This window comes from Engystomops pustulosus, chromosome 1 (genome assembly GCF_040894005.1).
Source record: "Engystomops pustulosus chromosome 1, aEngPut4.maternal, whole genome shotgun sequence".
In the NCBI taxonomy this organism is placed as follows: domain Eukaryota; kingdom Metazoa; phylum Chordata; class Amphibia; order Anura; family Leptodactylidae; genus Engystomops; species Engystomops pustulosus.
The window spans coordinates 204836178-204854507 of record NC_092411.1 but is presented as its reverse complement, the minus strand read 5'-3'; the positions used below and the strand labels follow the sequence as shown (position 1 = coordinate 204854507).

The following is an 18330-nucleotide window of genomic DNA, read 5'->3' as shown; positions in this document are numbered from 1 at the left end:
TTTTAATCATGTACTTTCCTGAATGAGGAGCATCCCTATCAATTTACGAAAGAAAAAGGAGACTTCCAAAATAGTTATCGGTTGTTTTATATCCAAAGAAGAACATGCCGAAACCCGGGATCGAACCAGGGACCTTTAGATCTTCAGTCTAACGCTCTCCCAACTGAGCTATTTCGGCCTGTGCTGCTAGTTGTGGAGGTCACTGTTTTGGGAATTTGAAGATGTTCCACATCATAGAAATGCAAAGACATTGTGAATACAATTACAAGAATAACAGAAATTTCCAAACCGGAAGTAAATTTTTTAAACGTGTTGTGTTGTATTTTTGTACATTTATATGGTGTGAAAAGATGCCGAAACCCGAGATCGAACCAGGGACCTTTAGATCTTCAGTCTAACGCTCTCCCAACTGAGCTATTTCGGCCTCCTCTAACAGTAAGCGTGGACACTTTTTAAAAAAAATGGAAAACACAACAACAGCATAGAAATCCAACTGCATTACAAACCAGAGTCCTCTCCAGCACAAGAAAATTTCCAATTACTTCACAGGAAGCTACATTTATTTAAATTAGTTGATAAGTATCAATATACTAGCAAGATAAAGCTTAACATTGAAGCAAGGACCTTTAGCGCTTCAGCGAGACCATGGCAAAACCTAGAGATGAGCCAGGTACTTCAAGATCTTCAGTGTAAAGCTCTGCATACTGAGCAAGGACCTGTAGAGCTTCAGCGAGACCATTGCAAAACCTAGAGATGTGCCAGATACTTTAAGATCTTCAGTGTAAAGCTCTTTACACTGAACTATTTTAGCTTCACGAGAGTGAAAAGATGATCTCCCTTTGAAGAATTTGAAGACATTCCATCGTGAACTAAATTTCACAAAGTTACAATACATTTAATATGAACCTTTCCAAAACCCAGAAACTAAACAGGGACCTTAAGCCTAATGCTCTGCCAACCAAGCCATTTGAGCCTCTGAGAAAACGTTTTGTTTTCAATTGAATTATGTTCTATATTTTTCTCAGGACATTTTGAACAATCTGGCAATTTTCAGGCAGCATGGAAATTCTAATAGACTAAGAAAAAACAAAACAAAACCGAAAGACTTTTTAAACTTTCATCAATCACATTGTTTTGGTTACCAAGCATATCCAATATTGGATTTCAAGTAGGGATGTTGAGATTTTCAGTGCATCAGTCCTTGCTGGTGGTTTTAAAGCCTACTGAAAACGTTTTGGGATGGATTTAGAAATGGGTACTTTTAATCATGTACTTTCCTGAATGAGGAGCATCCCTATCAATTTACGAAAGAAAAAGGAGACTTCCAAAATAGTTATCGGTTGTTTTATATCCAAAGAAGAACATGCCGAAACCCGGGATCGAACCAGGGACCTTTAGATCTTCAGTCTAACGCTCTCCCAACTGAGCTATTTCGGCCTGTGCTGCTAGTTGTGGAGGTCACTGTTTTGGGAATTTGAAGATGTTCCACATCATAGAAATGCAAAGACATTGTGAATACAATTACAAGAATAACAAAAATTTCCAAACCGGAAGTAAATTTTTTAAACGTGTTGTGTTGTATTTTTGTACATTTATATGGTGTGAAAAGATGCCGAAACCCGGGATCGAACCAGGGACCTTTAGATCTCCAGTCTAACGCTCTCCCAACTGAGCTATTTCTGCCTCCTCTTACAGTAAGCGGGGACACTTTTTTAAAAAATTGAAGACACAACAACAGCATAAAAATCCAACTGCATTATAAACCAGAGTCCTCTCCAGCACAAGAAAATTTCCAATTACTTCACAGGAAGCTACATTTCTTTAAATTAGTTGATAAGTATCAATATACTAGCAAGATAAAGCTTAACATTGAAGCAAGGACCTTTAGAGCTTCAGCGAGACCATGGCAAAACCTAGAGATGAGCCAGGTACTTCAAGATCTTCAGTGTAAAGCTCTGCATACTGAGCAAGGACCTGTAGAGCTTCAGCGAGACCATTGCAAAACCTAGAGATGTGCCAGATACTTCAAGATCTTCAGTGTAAAGCTCTTTACACTGAACTATTTTAGCTTCACGAGAGTGAAAAGATGATCTCCCTTTGAAGAATTTGAACACATTCCATCGTGAACTAAATTTCACAAAGTTACAATACATTTAATATGAACCTTTCCAAAACCCAGAAACTAAACAGGGACCTTAAGCCTAATGCTCTGCCAACCAAGCCATTTGAGCCTCTGAGAAAACGTTTTGTTTTCAATTGAATTATGTTCTATATTTTTCTCAGGACATTTTGAACAATCTGGCAATTTTCAGGCAGCATGGAAATTCTAATAGACTAAGAAAAAACAAAACAAAACCGAAAGACTTTTTAAACTTTCATCAATCACATTGTTTTGGTTACCAAGCATATCCAATATTGGATTTCAAGTAGGGATGTTGAGATTTTCAGTGCATCAGTCCTTGCTGGTGGTTTTAAAGCCTACTGAAAACGTTTTGGGATGGATTTAGAAATGGGTACTTTTAATCATGTACTTTCCTGAATGAGGAGCATCCCTATCAATTTACGAAAGAAAAAGGAGACTTCCAAAATAGTTATCGGTTGTTTTATATCCAAAGAAGAACATGCCGAAACCCGGGATCGAACCTGGGACCTTTAGATCTTCAGTCTAACGCTCTCCCAACAGAGCTATTTCGGCCTGTGCTGCTAGTTGTGGAGGTCACTGTTTTGGGAATTTGAAGATGTTCCACATCATAGAAATGCAAAGACATTGTGAATACAATTACAAGAATAACAAAAATTTCCAAACCGGAAGTAAATTTTTTAAACGTGTTGTGTTGTATTTTTGTACATTTATATGGTGTGAAAAGATGCCGAAACCCAGGATCGAACCAGGGACCTTTAGATCTTCAGTCTAACGCTCTCCCAACTGAGCTATTTCTGCCTCCTCTTACAGTAAGCGGGGACACTTTTTTAAAAAATGAAGACACAACAACAGCATAGAAATCCAAGTGCCTTACAAACCAGAGTCCTCTCCAGCACAAGAAAATTTCCAATTACTTCACAGGAAGCTACATTTATTTAAATTAGTTGATAAGCATCAATATACTAGCAAGATAAAGCTTAACATTGAAGCAAGGACCTTTAGAGCTTCAGCGAGACCATGGCAAAACCTAGAGATGAGCCAGGTACTTCAAGATCTTCAGTGTAAAGCTCTGCATACTGAGTAAGGACCTGTAGAGCTTCAGCGAGACCATTGCAAAACCTAGAGATGTGCCAGATACTTCAAGATCTTCAGTGTAAAGCTCTTTACACTGAACTATTTTAGCTTCACGAGAGTTAAAAGATGATCTCCCTTTGAAGAATTTGAAGACATTCCATCGTGAACTAAATTTCACAAAGTTACAATACATTTAATATGAACCTTTCCAAAACCCAGAAACTAAACAGGGACCTTAAGCCTAATGCTCTGCCAACCAAGCCATTTGAGCCTCTGAGAAAACGTTTTGTTTTCAATTGAATTATGTTCTATATTTTTCTCAGGACATTTTGAACAATCTGGCAGTTTTCAGGCAGCGTGGAAATTCTAATAGACTAAGAAAAAACAAAACAAAACCGAAAGACTTTTTAAACTTTCATCAATCACATTGTTTTGGTTACCAAGCATATCCAATATTGGATTTCAAGTAGGGATGTTGAGATTTTCAGTGCATCAGTCCTTGCTGGTGGTTTTAAAGCCTACTGAAAACGTTTTGGGATGGATTTAGAAATGGGTACTTTTAATCATGTACTTTCCTGAATGAGGAGCATCCCTATCAATTTACGAAAGAAAAAGGAGACTTCCAAAATAGTTATCGGTTGTTTTACATCCAAAGAAGAACATGCCGAAACCCGGGATCGAACCAGGGACCTTTAGATCTTCAGTCTAACGCTCTCCCAACTGAGCTATTTCGGCCTGTGCTGCTAGTTGTGGAGGTCACTGTTTTGGGAATTTGAAGATGTTCCACATCATAGAAATGCAAAGACATTGTGAATACAATTACAAGAATAACAAAAATTTCCAAACCGGAAGTAAATTTTTTAAACGTGTTGTGTTGTATTTTTGTACATTTATATGGTGTGAAAAGATGCCGAAACCCGGGATCGAACCAGGGACCTTTAGATCTTCAGTTTAACGCTCTCCCAACTGAGCTATTTCTGCCTCCTCTTACAGTAAGCGGGGACACTTTTTTAAAAAATTGAAGACACAACAACAGCATAGAAATCCAACTGCATTACAAACCAGAGTCCTCTCCAGCACAAGAAAATTTCCAATTACTTCACAGGAAGCTACATTTCTTTAAATTAGTTGATAAGTATCAATATACTAGCAAGACAAAGCTTAACATTGAAGCAAGGACCTTTAGAGCTTCAGCGAGACCATGGCAAAACCTAGAGATGAGCCAGGTACTTCAAGATCTTCAGTGTAAAGCTCTGCATACCGAGCAAGGACCTGTAGACCTTCAGCGAGACCATTGCAAAACCTAGAGATGTGCCAGATACTTCAAGATCTTCAGTGTAAAGCTCTCCACACTGAACTATTTTAGCTTCACGAGAGTGAAAAGATGATCTCCCTTTGAAGAATTTGAAGACATTCCATCGTGAACTAAATTTCACAAAGTTACAATACATTTAATATGAACCTTTCCAAAACCCAGAAACTAAACAGGGACCTTAAGCCTAAAGCTCTGCCAACCAAGCCATTTGAGCCTCTGAGAAAACGTTTTGTTTTCAATTGAATTATGTTCTATATTTTTCTCAGGACATTTTGAACAATCTGGCAATTTTCAGGCAGCATGGAAATTCTAATAGACTAAGAAAAAACAAAACAAAACCGAAAGACTTTTTAAACTTACATCAATCACATTGTTTTGGTTACCAAGCATATCCAATATTGGATTTCAAGTAGGGATGTTGAGATTTTCAGTGCATCTGTCCTTGCTGGTGGTTTTAAAGCCTACTGAAAACGTTTTGGGATGGATTTAGAAATGGGTACTTTTAATCATGTACTTGCCTGAATGAGGAGCATCCCTATCAATTAACGAAAGAAAAAGGAGACTTCCAAAATAGTTATCGGTTGTTTTGTATCCAAAGAAGAACATGCCGAAACCCGGGATTGAACCAGGGACCTTTAGATCTTCAGTCTAACGCTCTCCCAACTGAGCTATTTTGGCCTGTGCTGCTAGTTGTGGAGGTCACTGTTTTGGGAATTTGAAGATGTTCCACATCATAGAAATGCAAAGACATTGTGAATACAATTACAAGAATAACAAAAATTTCCAAACCGGAAGTAAATTTTTTAAACGTGTTGTGTTGTATTTTTGTACATTTATATGGTGTGAAAAGATGCCGAAACCCGGGATCGAACCAGGGACCTTTAGATCTTCAGTCTAACGCTCTCCCAACTGAGCTATTTCGGCCTCCTCTAACAGTAAGCGTGGACACTTTTTAAAAAAATTGAAGACACAACAACAGCATAGAAATCCAACTGAATTACAAACCAGAGTCCTCTCCAGCACAAGAAAATTTCCAATTACTTCACAGGAAGCTACATTTATTTAAATTAGTTGATAAGTATCAATATACTAGCAAGATAAAGCTTAACATTGAAGCAAGGACCTTTAGAGCTTCAGCGAGACCATGGCAAAACCTAGAGATGAGCCAGGTACTTCAAGATCTTCAGTGTAAAGCTCTGCATACTGAGCAAGGACCTGTAGAGCTTCAGCGAGACCATTGCAAAACCTAGAGATGTGCCAGATACTTCAAGATCTTCAGTGTAAAGCTCTTTACACTGAACTATTTTAGATTCACGAGAGTGAAAAGATGATCTCCCTTTGAAGAATTTGAAGACATTCCATCGTGAACTAAATTTCACAAAGTTACAATACATTTAATATGAACCTTTCCAAAACCCAGAAACTAAACAGGGACCTTAAGCCTAATGCTCTGCCAACCAAGCCATTTGAGCCTCTGAGAAAACGTTTTGTTTTCAATTGAATTATGTTCTATATTTTTCTCAGGACATTTTGAACAATCTGGCAATTTTCAGGCAGCATGGAAATTCTAATAGACTAAGAAAAAACAAAACAAAACCGAAAGACTTTTTAAACTTTCATCAATCACATTGTTTTGGTTACCAAGCATATCCAATATTGGATTTCAAGTAGGGATGTTGAGATTTTAAGTGCATCAGTCCTTGCTGGTGGTTTTAAAGCCTACTGAAAACGTTTTGGGATGGATTTAGAAATGGGTACTTTTAATCATGTACTTTCCTGAATGGGGAGCATCCCTATCAATTTACGAAAGAAAAAGGAGACTTCCAAAAAAGTTATCAGTTGTTTTAAATCCAAAGAAGAACGTGCCGAAAACCAGGATCGAACCAGGGACCTTTAGATCTTCAGTCTAACGCTCTCCCAACTGAGCTATTTCGGCCTGTGCTGCTAGTTGTGGAGGTCACTGTTTTGGGAATTTGAAGATTTTCCACATCATAGAAATGCAAAGACATTGTGAATACAATTACAAGAATAACAAAAATTTCCAAACCGGAAGTAAATTTTTTAAACGTGTTGTGTTGTATTTTTGTACATTTATATGGTGTGAAAAGATGCCGAAACCCGGGATCGAACCAGGGACTTTTAGATCTTCAGTCTAACGCTCTCCCAACTGAGCTATTTCTGCCTCCTCTTACAGTAAGCGGGGACACTTTTTTAAAAAATTGAAGACACAACAACAGCATAGAAATCCAACTGCATTACAAACCAGAGTCCTCTCCAGCACAAGAAAATTTCCAATTACTTCACAGGAAGCTACATTTATTTAAATTAGTTGATAAGTATCAATATACTAGCAAGATAAAGCTTAACATTGAAGCAAGGACCTTTAGAGCTTCAGCGAGACCATGGCAAAACCTAGAGATGAGCCAGGTACTTCAAGATCTTCAGTGTAAAGCTCTGCATACCGAGCAAGGACCTGTAGAGCTTCAGCGAGACCATTGCAAAACCTAGAGATGTGCCAGATACTTCAAGATCTTCAGTGTAAAGCTCTTTACACTGAACTATTTTAGCTTCACAAGAGTGAAAAGATGATCTCCCTTTGAAGAATTTGAAGACATTCCATCGTGAACTAAATTTCGCAAAGTTACAATACATTTAATATGAACCTTTCCAAAACCCAGAAACTAAACAGGGACCTTAAGCCTAATGCTCTGCCAACCAAGCCATTTGAGCCTCTGAGAAAACGTTTTGTTTTCAATTGAATTATGTTCTATATTTTTCTCAGGACATTTTGAACAATCTGGCAATTTTCAGGCAGCATGGAAATTCTAATAGACTAAGAAAAAACAAAACAAAACCGAAAGACTTTTTAAACTTACATCAATCACATTGTTTTGGTTACCAAGCATATCCAATATTGGATTTCAAGTAGGGATGTTGAGATTTTCAGTGCATCTGTCCTTGCTGGTGGTTTTAAAGCCTACTGAAAACGTTTTGGGATGGATTTAGAAATGGGTACTTTTAATCATGTACTTGCCTGAATGAGGAGCATCCCTATCAATTAACGAAAGAAAAAGGAGACTTCCAAAATAGTTATCGGTTGTTTTGTATCCAAAGAAGAACATGCCGAAACCCGGGATTGAACCAGGGACCTTTAGATCTTCAGTCTAACGCTCTCCCAACTGAGCTATTTTGGCCTGTGCTGCTAGTTGTGGAGGTCACTGTTTTGGGAATTTGAAGATGTTCCACATCATAGAAATGCAAAGACATTGTGAATACAATTACAAGAATAACAAAAATTTCCAAACCGGAAGTAAATTTTTTAAACGTGTTGTGTTGTATTTTTGTACATTTATATGGTGTGAAAAGATGCCGAAACCCGGGATCGAACCAGGGACCTTTAGATCTAACGCTCTCCCAACTGAGCTATTTCGGCCTCCTCTTACAGTAAGCGGGGACACTTTTTTAAAAAATTGAAGACACAACAACAGCATAGAAATCCAACTGCATTACAAACCAGAGTCCTCTCCAGCACAAGAAAATTTCCAATTACTTCACAGGAAGCTACATTTATTTAAATTAGTTGATAAGTATCAATATACTAGCAAGATAAAGCTTAACATTGAAGCAAGGACCTTTAGAGCTTCAGCGAGACCATGGCAAAACCTAGAGATGAGCCAGGTACTTCAAGATCTTCAGTGTAAAGCTCTGCATACTGAGCAAGGACCTGTAGAGCTTCAGCGAGACCATTGCAAAACCTAGAGATGTGCCAGATACTTCAAGTTCTTCAGTGTAAAGCTCTCCACACTGAACTATTTTAGCTTCACGAGAGTGAAAAGATGATCTCCCTTTGAAGAATTTGAAGACATTCCATCGTGAACTAAATTTCACAAAGTTACAATACATTTAATATGAACCTTTCCAAAACCCAGAAACTAAACAGGGACCTTAAGCCTAATGCTCTGCCAACCAAGCCATTTGAGCCTCTGAGAAAACGTTTTGTTTTCAATTGAATTATGTTCTATATTTTTCTCAGGACATTTTGAACAATCTGGCAATTTTCAGGCAGCATGGAAATTCTAATAGACTAAGAAAAAACAAAACAAAACCGAAAGACTTTTTAAACTTTCATCAATCACATTGTTTTGGTTACCAAGCATATCCAATATTGGATTTCAAGTAGGGATGTTGAGATTTTAAGTGCATCAGTCCTTGCTGGTGGTTTTAAAAACTACTGAAAACGTTTTGGGATGGATTTAGAAATGGGTACTTTTAATCATGTACTTTCCTGAATGGGGAGCATCCCTATCAATTTACGAAAGAAAAAGGAGACTTCCAAAAAAGTTATCAGTTGTTTTAAATCCAAAGAAGAACGTGCCGAAAACCGGGATCGAACCAGGGACCTTTAGATCTTCAGTCTAACGCTCTCCCAACTGAGCTATTTCGGCCTGTGCTGCTAGTTGTGGAGGTCACTGTTTTGGGAATTTGAAGATGTTCCACATCATAGAAATGCAAAGACATTGTGAATACAATTACAAGAATAACAAAAATTTCCAAACCGGAAGTAAATTTTTTAAACGTGTTGTGTTGTATTTTTGTACATTTATATGGTGTGAAAAGATGCCGAAACCCGGGATCGAACCAGGGACCTTTAGATCTTCAGTCTAACGCTCTCCCAACTGAGCTATTTCTGCCTCCTCTTACAGTAAGCGGGGACACTTTTTTAAAAAATTGAAGACAAAACAACAGCATAGAAATCCAACTGCATTACAAACCAGAGTCCTCTCCAGCACAAGAAAATTTCCAATTACTTCACAGGAAGCTACATTTATTTAAATTAGTTGATAAGTATCAATATACTAGCAAGATAAAGCTTAACATTGAAGCAAGGACCTTTAGAGCTTCAGCGAGACCATGGCAAAACCTAGAGATGAGCCAGGTACTTCAAGATCTTCAGTGTAAAGCTCTGCATACCGAGCAAGGACCTGTAGAGCTTCAGCGAGACCATTGCAAAACCTAGAGATGTGCCAGATACTTCAAGATCTTCAGTGTAAAGCTCTTTACACTGAACTATTTTAGCTTCACAAGAGTGAAAAGATGATCTCCCTTTGAAGAATTTGAAGACATTCCATCGTGAACTAAATTTCGCAAAGTTACAATACATTTAATATGAACCTTTCCAAAACCCAGAAACTAAACAGGGACCTTAAGCCTAATGCTCTGCCAACCAAGCCATTTGAGCCTCTGAGAAAACGTTTTGTTTTCAATTGAATTATGTTCTATATTTTTCTCAGGACATTTTGAACAATCTGGCAATTTTCAGGCAGCATGGAAATTCTAATAGACTAAGAAAAAACAAAACAAAACCGAAAGACTTTTTAAACTTACATCAATCACATTGTTTTGGTTACCAAGCATATCCAATATTGGATTTCAAGTAGGGATGTTGAGATTTTCAGTGCATCTGTCCTTGCTGGTGGTTTTAAAGCCTACTGAAAACGTTTTGGGATGGATTTAGAAATGGGTACTTTTAATCATGTACTTGCCTGAATGAGGAGCATCCCTATCAATTAACGAAAGAAAAAGGAGACTTCCAAAATAGTTATCGGTTGTTTTGTATCCAAAGAAGAACATGCCGAAACCCGGGATTGAACCAGGGACCTTTAGATCTTCAGTCTAACGCTCTCCCAACTGAGCTATTTTGGCCTGTGCTGCTAGTTGTGAAGGTCACTGTTTTGGGAATTTGAAGATGTTCCACATCATAGAAATGCAAAGACATTGTGAATACAATTACAAGAATAACAAAAATTTCCAAACCGGAAGTAAATTTTTTAAACGTGTTGTGTTGTATTTTTGTACATTTATATGGTGTGAAAAGATGCCGAAACCCGGGATCGAACCAGGGACCTTTAGATCTTCAGTCTAACGCTCTCCCAACTGAGCTATTTCGGCCTCCTCTTACAGTAAGCGGGGACACTTTTTTAAAAAATTGAAGACACAACAACAGCATAGAAATCCAACTGCATTACAAACCAGAGTCCTCTCCAGCACAAGAAAATTTCCAATTACTTCACAGGAAGCTACATTTATTTAAATTAGTTGATAAGTATCAATATACTAGCAAGATAAAGCTTAACATTGAAGCAAGGACCTTTAGAGCTTCAGCGAGACCATGGCAAAACCTAGAGATGAGCCAGGTACTTCAAGATCTTCAGTGTAAAGCTCTGCATACCGAGCAAGGACCTGTAGAGCTTCAGCGAGACCATTGCAAAACCTAGAGATGTGCCAGATACTTCAAGATCTTCAGTGTAAAGCTCTCCACACAGAACTATTTTAGCTTCACGAGAGTGAAAAGATGATCTCCCTTTGAAGAATTTGAAGACATTCCATCGTGAACTAAATTTCACAAAGTTACAATACATTTAATATGAACCTTTCCAAAACCCAGAAACTAAACAGGGACCTTAAGCCTAATGCTCTGCCAACCAAGCCATTTGAGCCTCTGAGAAAACGTTTTGTTTTCAATTGAATTATGTTCTATATTTTTCTCAGGACAATTTGAACAATCTGGCAATTTTCAGGCAGCATGGAAATTCTAATAGACTAAGAAAAAACAAAACAAAACCGAAAGACTTTTTAAACTTTCATCAATCACATTGTTTTGGTTACCAAGCATATCCAATATTGGATTTCAAGTAGGGATGTTGAGATTTTCAGTGCATCAGTCCTTGCTGGTGGTTTTAAAGCCTACTGAAAACGTTTTGGGATGGATTTAGAAATGGGTACTTTTAATCATGTACTTTCCTGAATGAGGAGCATCCCTATCAATTTACGAAAGAAAAAGGAGATTTCCAAAATAGTTATCAGTTGTTTTATATCCAAAAAAGAACGTGCCGAAACCCGGGATTGAACCAGGGACCTTTAGATCTTCAGTCTAACGCTCTCCCAACTGAGCTATTTCGGCCTGTGCTGCTAGTTGTGGAGGTCACTGTTTTGGGAATTTGAAGATGTTCCACATCATAGAAATGCAAAGACATTGTGAATACAATTACAAGAATAACAAAAATTTCCAAACCGGAAGTAAATTTTTTAAATGTGTTGTGTTGTATTTTTGTACATTTATATGGTGTGAAAAGATGCCGAAACCCGGGATCGAACCAGGGACCTTTAGATCTTCAGTCTAACGCTCTCCCAACTGAGCTATTTCGGCCTCCTCTAACATTAAGCGTGGACACTTTTTAAAAAAATTGAAGACACAACAACAGCATAGAAATCCAACTGCATTACAAACCAGAGTCCTCTCCAGCACAAGAAAATTTCCAATTACTTCACAGGAAGCTACATTTATTTAAATTAGTTGATAAGTATCAATATACTAGCAAGATAAAGCTTAACATTGAAGCAAGGACCTTTAGAGCTTCAGCGAGACCATGGCAAAACCTAGAGATGAGCCAGGTACTTCAAGATCTTCAGTGTAAAGCTCTGCATACTGAGCAAGGACCTGTAGAGCTTCAGCGAGACCATTGCAAAACCTAGAGATGTGCCAGATACTTCAAGATCTTCAGTGTAAAGCTCTTTACACTGAACTATTTTAGATTCACGAGAGTGAAAAGATGATCTCCCTTTGAAGAATTTGAAGACATTCCATCGTGAACTAAATTTCACAAAGTTACAATACATTTAATATGAACCTTTCCAAAACCCAGAAACTAAACAGGGACCTTAAGCCTAATGCTCTGCCAACCAAGCCATTTGAGCCTCTGAGAAAACGTTTTGTTTTCAATTGAATTATGTTCTATATTTTTCTCAGGACATTTTGAACAATCTGGCAATTTTCAGGCAGCATGGAAATTCTAATAGACTAAGAAAAAACAAAACAAAACCGAAAGACTTTTTAAACTTTCATCAATCACATTGTTTTGGTTACCAAGCATATCCAATATTGGATTTCAAGTAGGGATGTTGAGATTTTAAGTGCATCAGTCCTTGCTGGTGGTTTTAAAGCCTACTGAAAACGTTTTGGGATGGATTTAGAAATGGGTACTTTTAATCATGTACTTTCCTGAATGGGGAGCATCCCTATCAATTTACGAAAGAAAAAGGAGACTTCCAAAATAGTTATCAGTTGTTTTATATCCAAAGAAGAACGTGTCGAAAACCGGGATCGAACCAGGGACCTTTAGAGCTTCAGTCTAACGCTCTCCCAACTGAGCTATTTCGGCCTGTGCTGCTCGTTGTGGAGGTCACTGTTTTGGGAATTTGAAGATGTTCCACATCATAGAAATGCAAAGACATTGTGAATACAATTACAAGAATAACAAAAATTTCCAAACCGGAAGTAAATTTTTTAAACGTGTTGTGTTGTATTTTTGTACATTTATATGGTGTGAAAAGATGCCGAAACCCGGGATCGAACCAGGGACCTTTAGATCTTCAGTCTAACGCTCTCCCAACTGAGCTATTTCTGCCTCCTCTTACAGTAAGCGGGGACACTTTTTTAAAAAATTGAAGACACAACAACAGCATAGAAATCCAACTGCATTACAAACCAGAGTCCTCTCCAGCACAAGAAAATTTCCAATTACTTCACAGGAAGCTACATTTATTTAAATTAGTTGATAAGTATCAATATACTAGCAAGATAAAGCTTAACATTGAAGCAAGGACCTTTAGAGCTTCAGCGAGACCATGGCAAAACCTAGAGATGAGCCAGGTACTTCAAGATCTTCAGTGTAAAGCTCTGCATACCGAGCAAGGACCTGTAGAGCTTCAGCGAGACCATTGCAAAACCTAGAGATGTGCCAGATACTTCAAGATCTTCAGTGTAAAGCTCTCCACACTGAACTATTTTAGCTTCACGAGAGTGAAAAGATGATCTCCCTTTGAAGAATTTGAAGACATTCCATCGTGAACTAAATTTCACAAAGTTACAATACATTTAATATGAACCTTTCCAAAACCCAGAAACTAAACAGGGACCTTAAGCCTAATGCTCTGCCAACCAAGCCATTTGAGCCTCTGAGAAAACGTTTTGTTTTCAATTGAATTATGTTCTATATTTTTCTCAGGACATTTTGAACAATCTGGCAATTTTCAGGCAGCATGGAAATTCTAATAGACTAAGAAAAAACAAAACAAAACCGAAAGACTTTTTAAACTTACATCAATCACATTGTTTTGGTTACCAAGCATATCCAATATTGGATTTCAAGTAGGGATGTTGAGATTTTCAGTGCATCTGTCCTTGCTGGTGGTTTTAAAGCCTACTGAAAACATTTTGGGATGGATTTAGAAATGGGTACTTTTAATCATGTACTTGCCTGAATGAGGAGCATCCCTATCAATTAACGAAAGAAAAAGGAGACTTCCAAAATAGTTATCGGTTGTTTTGTATCCAAAGAAGAACATGCCGAAACCCGGGATTGAACCAGGGACCTTTAGATCTTCAGTCTAACGCTCTCCCAACTGAGCTATTTTGGCCTGTGCTGCTAGATGTGGAGGTCACTGTTTTGGGAATTTGAAGATGTTCCACATCATAGAAATGCAAAGACATTGTGAATACAATTACAAGAATAACAAAAATTTCCAAACTGGAAGTATATTTTTTAAACGTGTTGTGTTGTATTTTTGTACATTTATATGGTGTGAAAAGATGCCGAAACCCGGGATCGAACCAGGGACCTTTAGATCTTCAGTCTAACGCTCTCCCAACTGAGCTATTTCGGCCTCCTCTAACAGTAAGCGTGGACACTTTTTAAAAAAATTGAAGACACAACAACAGCATAGAAATCCAACTGCATTACAAACCAGAGTCCTCTCCAGCACAAGAAAATTTCCAATTACTTCACAGGAAGCTACATTTATTTAAATTAGTTGATAAGTATCAATATACTAGCAAGATAAAGCTTAACATTGAAGCAAGGACCTTTAGAGCTTCAGCGAGACAATGGCAAAACCTAGAGATGAGCCAGGTACTTCAAGATCTTCAGTGTAAAGCTCTGCATACTGAGCAAGGACCTGTAGAGCTTCAGCGAGACCATTGCAAAACCTAGAGATGTGCCAGATACTTCAAGATCTTCAGTGTAAAGCTCTTTACACTGAACTATTTTAGATTCACGAGAGTGAAAAGATGATCTCCCTTTGAAGAATTTGAAGACATTCCATCGTGAACGAAATTTCACAAAGTTACAATACATTTAATATGAACCTTTCCAAAACCCAGAAACTAAACAGGGACCTTAAGCCTAATGCTCTGCCAACCAAGCCATTTGAGCCTCTGAGAAAACGTTTTGTTTTCAATTGAATTATGTTCTATATTTTTCTCAGGACAATTTGAACAATCTGTCAATTTTCAGGCAGCATGGAAATTCTAATAGACTAAGAAAAAACAAAACAAAACCGAAAGACTTTTTAAACTTTCATCAATCACATTGTTTTGGTTACCAAGCATATCCAATATTGGATTTCAAGTAGGGATGTTGAGATTTTAAGTGCATCAGTCCTTGCTGGTGGTTTTAAAGCCTACTGAAAACGTTTTGGGATGGATTTAGAAATGGGTACTTTTAATCATGTACTTTCCTGAATGGGGAGCATCCCTATCAATTTACGAAAGAAAAAGGAGACTTCCAAAATAGTTATCAGTTGTTTTATATCCAAAGAAGAACGTGCTGAAAACCGGGATCGAACCAGGGACCTTTAGATCTTCAGTCTAACGCTCTCCCAACTGAGCTATTTCGGCCTGTGCTGCTAGTTGTGGAGGTCACTGTTTTGGGAATTTGAAGATGTTCCACATCATAGAAATGCAAAGACATTGTGAATACAATTACAAGAATAACAAAAATTTCCAAACCGGAAGTAAATTTTTTAAACGTGTTGTGTTGTATTTTTGTACATTTATATGGTGTGAAAAGATGCCGAAACCCGGGATCGAACCAGGGACCTTTAGATCTTCAGTCTAACGCTCTCCCAACTGAGCTATTTCGGCCTCCTCTTACAGTAAGCGGGGACACTTTTTTAAAAAATTGAAGACACAACAACAGCATAGAAATCCAACTGCATTACAAACCAGAGTCCTCTCCAGCACAAGAAAATTTCCAATTACTTCACAGGAAGCTACATTTCTTTAAATTAGTTGATAAGTATCAATATACTAGCAAGATAAAGCTTAACATTGAAGCAAGGACCTTTAGAGCTTCAGCGAGACCATGGCAAAACCTAGAGATGAGCCAGGTACTTCAAGATCTTCAGTGTAAAGCTCTGCATACCGAGCAAGGACCTGTAGAGCTTCAGCGAGACCATTGCAAAACCTAGAGATGTGCCAGATACTTCAAGATCTTCAGTGTAAAGCTCTCCACACAGAACTATTTTAGCTTCACGAGAGTGAAAAGATGATCTCCCTTTGAAGAATTTGAAGACATTCCATCGTGAACTAAATTTCACAAAGTTACAATACATTTAATATGAACCTTTCCAAAACCCAGAAACTAAACAGGGACCTTAAGCCTAATGCTCTGCCAACCAAGCCATTTGAGCCTCTGAACAAACGTTTTGTTTTCAATTGAATTATGTTCTATATTTTTCTCAGGACATTTTGAACAATCTGGCAATTTTCAGGCAGCATGGAAATTCTAATAGACTAAGAAAAAACAAAACAAAACCGAAAGACTTTTTAAACTTTCATCAATCACATTGTTTTGGTTACCAAGCATATCCAATATTGGATTTCAAGTAGGGATGTTGAGATTTTCAGTGCATCAGTCCTTGCTGGTGGTTTTAAAGCCTACTGAAAACGTTTTGGGATGGATTTAGAAATGGGTACTTTTAATCATGTACTTGCCTGAATGAGGAGCATCCCTATCAATTTACGAAAGAAAAAGGAGACTTCCAAAATAGTTATCGGTTGTTTTATATCCAAAGAAGAACATGCCAAAACCCGGGATCGAACCAGGGACCTTTAGATCTTCAGTCTAACGCTCTCCCAACTGAGCTATTTCGGCCTGTGCTGCTAGTTGTGGAGGTCACTGTTTTGGGAATTTGAAGATGTTCCACATCATAGAAATGCAAAGACATTGTGAATACAATTACAAGAATAACAAAAATTTCCAAACTGGAAGTAAATTTTTTAAACGTGTTGTGTTGTATTTTTGTACATTTATATGGTGTGAAAAGATGCCGAAACCCGGGATCGAACCAGGGACCTTTAGATCTTCAGTCTAACGCTCTCCCAACTGAGCTATTTCGGCCTCCTCTAACAGTAAGCGTGGACACTTTTTAAAAAAATTGAAGACACAACAACAGCATAGAAATCCAACTGCATTACAAACCAGAGTCCTCTCCAGCACAAGAAAATTTCCAATTACTTCACAGGAAGCTACATTTATTTAAATTAGTTGATAAGTATCAATATACTAGCAAGATAAAGCTTAACATTGAAGCAACGACCTTTAGAGCTTCAGCGAGACCATGGCAAAACCTAGAGATGAGCCAGGTACTTCAAGATCTTCAGTGTAAAGCTCTGCATACTGAGCAAGGACCTGTAGAGCTTCAGCGAGACCATTGCAAAACCTAGAGATGTGCCAGATATTTCAAGATCTTCAGTGTAAAGCTCTTTACACTGAACTATTTTAGATTCACGAGAGTGAAAAGATGATCTCCCTTTGAAGAATTTGAAGACATTCCATCGTGAACGAAATTTCACAAAGTTACAATACATTTAATATGAACCTTTCCAAAACCCAGAAACTAAACAGGGACCTTAAGCCTAATGCTCTGCCAACCAAGCCATTTGAGCCTCTGAGAAAACGTTTTGTTTTCAATTGAATTATGTTCTATATTTTTCTCAGGACATTTTGAACAATCTGGCAATTTTCAGGCAGCATGGAAATTCTAATAGACTAAGAAAAAACAAAACAAAACCGAAAGACTTTTTAAACTTTCATCAATCACATTGTTTTGGTTACCAAGCATATCCAATATTGGATTTCAAGTAGGGATGTTGAGATTTTAAGTGCATCAGTCCTTGCTGGTGGTTTTAAAGCCTACTGAAAACGTTTTGGGATGGATTTAGAAATGGGTACTTTTAATCATGTACTTTCCTGAATGGGGAGCATCCCTATCAATTTACGAAAGAAAAAGGAGACTTCCAAAATAGTTATCAGCTGTTTTATATCCAAAGAAGAACGTGCTGAAAACCGGGATCGAACCAGGGACCTTTAGATCTTCAGTCTAACGCTCTCCCAACTGAGCTATTTCGGCCTGTGCTGCTAGTTGTGGAGGTCACTGTTTTGGGAATTTGAAGATGTTCCACATCATAGAAATGCAAAGACATTGTGAATACAATTACAAGAATAACAAAAATTTCCAAACCGGAAGTAAATTTTTTAAACGTGTTGTGTTGTATTTTTGTACATTTATATGGTGTGAAAAGATGCCGAAACCCGGGATCGAACCAGGGACCTTTAGATCTTCAGTCTAACGCTCTCCCAACTGAGCTATTTCGGCCTCCTCTAACAGTAAGCGTGGACACTTTTTAAAAAAATTGAAGACACAACAACAGCATAGAAATCCAACTGCATTACAAACCAGAGTCCTCTCCAGCACAAGAAAATTTCCAATTACTTCACAGGAAGCTACATTTATTTAAATTAGTTGATAAGTATCAATATACTAGCAAGATAAAGCTTAACATTGAAGCAAGGACCTTTAGAGCTTCAGCGAGACAATGGCAAAACCTAGAGATGAGCCAGGTACTTCAAGATCTTCAGTGTAAAGCTCTGCATACTGAGCAAGGACCTGTAGAGCT

The 18330-nt window shown here is 37.8% G+C and overlaps 11 non-coding genes across 11 annotated transcripts; all 11 read right to left on the bottom strand.

The window, feature by feature from the left end:
* Window positions 1-105: 105 nt before the first annotated feature.
* On the bottom strand, window positions 106-178 carry TRNAF-GAA (transfer RNA phenylalanine (anticodon GAA)). The gene has a single exon. It is a non-coding gene; the product is annotated as a tRNA-Phe (tRNA).
* A 1186-nt stretch (window positions 179-1364) lies between these two features.
* On the bottom strand, window positions 1365-1437 carry TRNAF-GAA (transfer RNA phenylalanine (anticodon GAA)). The gene has a single exon. It is a non-coding gene; the product is annotated as a tRNA-Phe (tRNA).
* Window positions 1438-1610: 173 nt separating this feature from the next.
* On the bottom strand, window positions 1611-1683 carry TRNAS-GGA (transfer RNA serine (anticodon GGA)). The gene has a single exon. It is a non-coding gene; the product is annotated as a tRNA-Ser (tRNA).
* Window positions 1684-3879: 2196 nt separating this feature from the next.
* On the bottom strand, window positions 3880-3952 carry TRNAF-GAA (transfer RNA phenylalanine (anticodon GAA)). The gene has a single exon. It is a non-coding gene; the product is annotated as a tRNA-Phe (tRNA).
* Window positions 3953-5383: 1431 nt separating this feature from the next.
* On the bottom strand, window positions 5384-5456 carry TRNAF-GAA (transfer RNA phenylalanine (anticodon GAA)). The gene has a single exon. It is a non-coding gene; the product is annotated as a tRNA-Phe (tRNA).
* A 4952-nt stretch (window positions 5457-10408) lies between these two features.
* TRNAF-GAA (transfer RNA phenylalanine (anticodon GAA)) lies at window positions 10409-10481 on the bottom strand. Its single transcript has one exon. It is a non-coding gene; the product is annotated as a tRNA-Phe (tRNA).
* A 1185-nt stretch (window positions 10482-11666) lies between these two features.
* TRNAF-GAA (transfer RNA phenylalanine (anticodon GAA)) lies at window positions 11667-11739 on the bottom strand. Its single transcript has one exon. It is a non-coding gene; the product is annotated as a tRNA-Phe (tRNA).
* Window positions 11740-14182: 2443 nt separating this feature from the next.
* On the bottom strand, window positions 14183-14255 carry TRNAF-GAA (transfer RNA phenylalanine (anticodon GAA)). Its single transcript has one exon. It is a non-coding gene; the product is annotated as a tRNA-Phe (tRNA).
* A 1185-nt stretch (window positions 14256-15440) lies between these two features.
* On the bottom strand, window positions 15441-15513 carry TRNAF-GAA (transfer RNA phenylalanine (anticodon GAA)). The gene has a single exon. It is a non-coding gene; the product is annotated as a tRNA-Phe (tRNA).
* Window positions 15514-16698: 1185 nt separating this feature from the next.
* Window positions 16699-16771, bottom strand: TRNAF-GAA (transfer RNA phenylalanine (anticodon GAA)). Its single transcript has one exon. It is a non-coding gene; the product is annotated as a tRNA-Phe (tRNA).
* Window positions 16772-17956: 1185 nt separating this feature from the next.
* TRNAF-GAA (transfer RNA phenylalanine (anticodon GAA)) lies at window positions 17957-18029 on the bottom strand. The gene has a single exon. It is a non-coding gene; the product is annotated as a tRNA-Phe (tRNA).
* Window positions 18030-18330: the final 301 nt, after the last annotated feature.